Source organism: Neofelis nebulosa, chromosome 2 (assembly GCF_028018385.1).
Source record: "Neofelis nebulosa isolate mNeoNeb1 chromosome 2, mNeoNeb1.pri, whole genome shotgun sequence".
In the NCBI taxonomy this organism is placed as follows: Eukaryota; Metazoa; Chordata; class Mammalia; order Carnivora; family Felidae; genus Neofelis; species Neofelis nebulosa.
The window spans coordinates 28,265,822-28,272,386 of NC_080783.1; positions in this window are offsets into that span (position 1 = coordinate 28,265,822).

Here is a 6,565-nt window from a genome sequence, read left to right on the forward strand (position 1 = left end):
CGCTCCTTGGCTGTTCATGCAAAATCCTGGTGATCCCCCAATTGCACCAGAAGAATTAGTTGATAGACTCTACACTCACTTGTCAGAGGAAGAGGAAATAGAGACAGCAATTCTAACAGTGTCTATCGATATTTAAATGTACCTATCCCTTGAGTTGGCAATTCCACTGCAAGAAATCGATCTTAAGGGCATGCTTATTCACAAAGCTAAATATGTATTTATATAAAGATGCCACTGCAGGATTGCTTAGTGCAGCAAACAACTAGACACAACCCAAAGGTGTCTTTCTAGAGGAACTGTTAAATATATTATGATGTAATACTATGGGATGTACACAGCAGTTCAAAGAAATGAGGCAGATTTATATATCCCAATAAGGAGAGCTTTCTAAGGAGGTTTTAAGGGGGTGGGGAAACGATACAGAATATCACTATAATCCCATTACACGAAAAGAGACACATGTCACAAGTGTTTCTACATTTACCTATGTATATAAAGGCTTTGTGTTATGACTCAAGTGACACATACTTAAATGTTCATAATGCTTACAACTAGAGGAAAAAAAGTTTGCTGGGAGATGGAAGGAGGCTGTACCACATGACTTAATGTATCTCCATGCCATTGGAGTTTTTAGCAAGAGCGCGTTTGAGCATTGCTTGAATCATTTTAACCGATAGCTTTTTAAAAGAAATGTAAAAATAATTAAATTGGCTATTTTGACTATCCTCCCCGAATCCTGTTTACTTCCCTACAAAGACCTTCTTTATGAAACAGGGATCTCAGAGAGAAAAATCTAAATCACATAACTGTGGCAAATTCACACATACCTAGGATTTCCTGAGAATATTCACCCAGGATCCTGGGATCTAATTGCTTCAGGAATGGAAGAGACCACAGAAAGAATCCATACCATGAACCAAGTGAAAATACTTGGTTCAGGGATTCAAGCTTAGTTCAAGTGTTCTACAGAACCATGCAAAAGGAGAGCAGTCATTTGTGAGTGTATACATGGATAATCCCAGGAGTTCTCGGGTTGCTCTCAAACACAGACTTATAACAGAGGCTTAGAAAGAGAAAGCTATTTAAGACACCAACCATCCAACAAAGTAAAAATAATCAGAATCTGAGTCACCCAGAGTATCAGACTGTAATGCATTGTAAGCCGTGAGGAGGAATGAACCTGGGTATGTGTGGGCTGGTTTCTCCATACCTGAGAGAGGTGACTGCAGGATGAGTCTGACCCGGGAAAGGGGGTTGACATTACAGTTCAGTCCTAAGAAGCTGAGAGTGACCTGAGTCTCAAGCCACACAGATTGAAAGGGGGTTGACATTACAGTTCAGTCCTAAGAAGCTGAGAGTGACCTGAGTCTCAAGCCACACAGATTGAAAGGGGGTTGACATTACAGTTCAGTCCTAAGAAGCTGAGGGTGACCTGAGTCTCAAGCCACACGGATTGAAGGAGGTGAAGGTGAAAACGTTGGCAGTGACCAGGGAAGCAAGAGACCAACTGCAGAAGTGGCAGAATAAAACTACACAAGACACCCAGGAGGCCCCCGTGGAAATTTATGAGCTTTGCGGGGAGGGTTTGTGGGAAACTGAGGTTTCCTCAACTCTGGTAAAGAACTAGTCTATTAACATTGCTCCTTATCACAATTAGAAGCCTATTACAAACTCTACCTCAGCCCCATTGGGTTAAATGTACACCCAGGTTACATTTAAAAACCAAGTCCAGGGTGCCTGGGGGGGCTCAGTCAGCTAAGTGTTGGACTCTTGATTTTAGCTCAGGTTGCGATCTCACGGTTCATGAGTTCCAGCCCCGCATCAGGCTCTGTGCTGACGGTGTGGAAACTGCTTGGGATTCTCTCTCCCCCACTCTCCCTCTGCCCCTCTTCACATGTGCGTGATCTCTCTCTCCCTCTGCCCCTCTCCCCGGCTTGCACGTGCACACACATACTCTCTCTCTCAAATAAAAAAAAAAAAAAAAAAAAAAAACAAGTTCTATAAAATATCTATTCTTAGATAAGAGAACAATGGTAACTTGAAGCATGATCTTTATCCCTTCTTATTGGATTAGTAGATTAATTTCTAAGTTGTTTGTTGTTTCAAGAAAGACTACTACAGGGGAGCCTGAGTGATTCAGCCGGTTGAGCGTCAGACTCTCCATATCTGCTCAGGTCCTGATCTTGTGTGCTGAGATTGAGCCCCCTGTTGGGCTCTGCGCTGACAACGTGGAGCCTGCTTGGGATTCTCCCCCCACCTCTCTCTGCCTGTACCCAGCTCATGCACACACACTCTCTCAAAATAAATAAATAAACATTAAAAAAAGAAATACTATTGCAAAGGCAGTATTTCAGAATGATTTATCTCCTTAGGTTGGTTGAGAACGATGACCTCTGGGTCAGCCCAATCCCTACCACGCTTTCAAAACCTCGCTCGGAAAAAAATAAAGGTGGCAATATTACCTATTACTTCTTCACTGTTTGTTTCTCGAAGTCATGGTCCTTGCCCTGTTGTTGTGTATCTTTCATGAAGCCAGCCACAGAATAGAACAGCACTTCCACGTTTAGAAGCTTGTAGCGTAATAAGAAGAAAAAACTCAAAAGAGGTTTATAAAAATGGTAGTATATTTTAATTGTTGAAATTTAATACCAAAAATACTTGAATTATAATGTAATATAAATGTGATGTTCACAAGCTAATGATAGGAAGAAAAAGATATGGATCCATGTTGATCTAGAAATAAGATACCTGTTTAAAGTTGATAGGTAAAGGTTGTGTTTCTGTTACATGCAGCCGAATGTCCTGTATAACATATCTTGCTAAGTCTAAAATGGTGGCTTCGGGGTGCCTGGGTGGCTCAGTCAGTTAAGTGCCCAACTTTGGCTCAAGACATGATCTCGTGGTCCATGAATTTGAGCCCTGCGACAAGCTCTGGGCTGACAGCTCAGAGTCCGCTTCAGATTCTGTGTGTGTGTCTTTCTCTGCCCCTCCCCTGCTCATGCTCTGTCTCTCTCTCTCTCTCTTAAAAATAAACATTAAAAAAAATTTTTATTAAAAATAAAATGGTGGCTCTGTCCCCAAGGAAAGATGGCAGCTGGTGCCCACCAAAGGAAATATCACTGCTGCACTCACAGTGACTATCAAGGTGAAAGGGATCTGAATATGGCACCCCCAAATACTTAGGCTATTCCTCAGTCTTTCACGGGCCAGTAATTCTCAGCCTGATCTGTACATTGCAAGCCCTAGAGAAATCTGAAGAATATGGATGCCTGAGTCCTACCCGCAGAGATTCTGAGTTAATTGATCCAGGGAGTTTTAAAAGCCCTTCGAGTGATTCTAAAGTACAATGTTGAGAACCACTGATGCAAACGGAATCTTGGTGTACAAATCTGTGGTCCTCCTGACTTGCCCAGATCTGCTCAGACATGTCTAAATCCTGGGGTGAGTAGAGTCAGAGCTTTGTAACTCTCCAATGTCTGGTCTCTTGTGTTCACAGAGAAGATTACTAAATCTCATCTCTTCCCCCCCCCCCCCATGCAAAACCTGTATGCTCACATATGGTGGCTGGCCGTAAGCTATTTACATGTGCATACAGGTTTTTCTCCTTACCAAATGCAAAAGCTAAAAACACTACCATCTGGTCAACCCCTGCTGACCACCCCCCTTCCCCAGTTGTTCCACCACTAAGGGCAAGAACATGCCTACAGATGAGAGAGCAGAGCTTCTATTTGCTAAATGTGTTCAGAGTTTACATTATGTTCAGGACATAAAAAATTTCCCCATGCCAGACAATATTTAGTGAATCGTGATATGTGCAAAGCATCATTATGCCTCTCTTTTGGGGAACACAAAGATAGAAAACATAATGTTTACACTTTGGGAGCTTACCATCTGTCTAAGGGGATTCAATACAAACCTGCTAAGAATACATTTTAAAGAACAAAGTATGAATAAATTTAATTGATTAAGCTGCAAAACTATAATAATAACAACAACAACCTATAACAGACCTATAATGTTCTAGGCCAAATATATGACATTTCTAACATTTGGAAACCTATGAGATAGATTTTCATTGCACTGTACAGAAGTTGGAAATAAAGTACAGAAGTTGAGCAACTTACCCAAAATCACATAGTTACCACTCCGTTGTCTATTGTGTAGTAGTATTACTTTTCCGTAATTTAAATTTTTTTTAACGTTTTTATTTATTTTTGAGACAGAGAGAGACAGAGCATGAACAGGGCAGGGGCAGAGAGAGAGGGAGACACAGAATCGGAAGCAGGCTCCAGGCTCTGAGCCATCAGCCCAGAGCCGACGCGGGGCTCGAACTCACGGACCTCGAGATCGTGACCTGAGCTGAAGTCAGACGCTTTAACCGACTGAGCCACCCAGGCGACCCCTTTCCAGTAATTTAAGTGTAAGTCTTGATGACGATGAAAAATTCGTATCTACATTCTGTGGAAATGTTCCACAACGTCAAGTCAATATTATTACATGCAGATATCTTGAATACTACAGGAATCTTAGAAAGTTTGAAGAATACATCAAAAAGTCTGGTGAAGACGCATTGCCTTGGGGAGTCAGACCCCAAGTGGATTTTTCCTCCGACAAATCATTGCCCCTTCTATCCCTTAGTCTCCTTATGTATAAAACATGGATATTATTTTTATATCTGCCTCAAAGATGTGTTGTGAGAACTGAGAATTTCTTGATGTGGTAGAAAAGCGCTTTGGGCTGTTGCGTTTTGTTTTGATTTTAATGTCTTGAGAATAAGAAATATAAGAAGAGGTGGGTTTTCTCACAAAGCTAAAGCAGCCAATGTGGAGGGCTCCTCACTTTCTTGGGTTCTTCAAAGGCTGCACGAGTTCCCCATGGGGGAAGTGAGCAGAGGCAACCTAGGCAGCCTAGGCACCACCCTCCATTCCCTCCTGGTGGCTGCCCTGGCATTGGTGCAAGGCACATTGCTACCATTACCTCTGCCAATGCTGGGTCTTAGCAACAAGCAATCCCTGTTGGTCCATTGAGCACCGAGACCCTATCTGGGTTTTCCAGGACTGAAGCTGGGGAGGAGAGCACTGCAATTGACAGATCTTAGTTTTATTGGGCCAGCTGCAGTGACTTCAGCTGTGGTGATAGGGAGAGGGGAAGGGAGGCAGGGGTAAACAGACCTAGCAAGGTCAAGGCTGAAGTTCTCCAGGGTTTGCCCTCTGGCAAGGAGCATCTTGGGAGCAGAAAACTGAAACATTGGGGCAAACGTTATAGAGTAGGCATCACCAACAGGAGTCAGTAAGCTGAAAAACAAATTCTAGTTTATTCTAGTATTTTATTTACAATTAAAAAATAATTGTGAACAGCCACACTAGAGGCAAGACTGAATTGTCTTTCTAATGTCTCAATAGAATATAATATTATAAAATCTCGGTCGTATTTAAAGAAAAATTTTTTTAGCATTTATTTATTATTGAGAGACAGGGCATGAGCATGGGAGGAGCAGAGAGAAGGGGAGACACAGAATCTGAAGCACGCCCCAGGCCCTGAGATGTTAGCACAGAGCCCGACACGGGGCTCAAACTCACGAACTGAGCTGAAGTCAGACGCTTAACTGACTGAGCCACCCAGGTGACCCCAAAATCTCGGTCATATTAAGAAGTAATCAAAGAGTATTATGTTAAAAAAAAAAAGAATTTTAGGGTATGTCAGTTAATAATAAAGTTAATATTAATACTGTGATTTTTTTTTGTATATTTTTAATGTGTGGTATTTGTCAACTCTTTGAAATGTGAAATTTGAGACACCTGGGGTGGCTCAGTGGGTCGAGCATCCAACTTTTGATTTCAGTCATGATCTCAGGGTCATGGGATCAAGCCCCGTGTGGGACTGTGTGTTGGACATAGAGCCTGATTAAGATTCTCTCTCTCTCTAAAAAAAAAAAAAAAGTGAAACCTGTGATCAAGGGTTCTAAAAAACACTCAATTTTGTATTCACAATTTTACAATTTTTGTCTTAAATTTGCATAAAATTCAAACTGTATAAACTTTAGGCTCATAAAGCCTGGAAAGGTCTGGATAGAGCATAAATTCATTGTGGAGTGAACAACTATTCTCTAAAAGTCCAGATCTAGAGTTTTTACTGTCACTCATAGAACACCTGAGACATCAAGTAACCAAGAGACTTGGTCGGTGGGGAGGAGTGGAAGTGCTCCTGATAACAGACGCCCAGGTGTCAATGGGCCAGAACAAACTCTGCTCTGTCCAGGAGTATGGGGGAGACTTGCACACAGGCCATGGCAAGTTTTGGTCTTCCGCTAAGAGGGGTGGGAAACTGTGAGCAAGCCTGAAGCAGGGGAAGAAGTACTCAGGATGAAGAGACAAGTGTGTGAGCAGGGAGACCCCCTAGCAGGGGGGAAATGGTGATGCCTTGCACCAAGGTGATGGTTCTTCAGGACTCCCACCGCACTATCATCAGGTGGAATCACCCTGAATGCTTCGGGGCAGACGTTCCCCAGAAATCCCTGCTCAGTCAGTTGACTCCTGGGTCTGCAGCCAAGTGCTATAAAAAACCC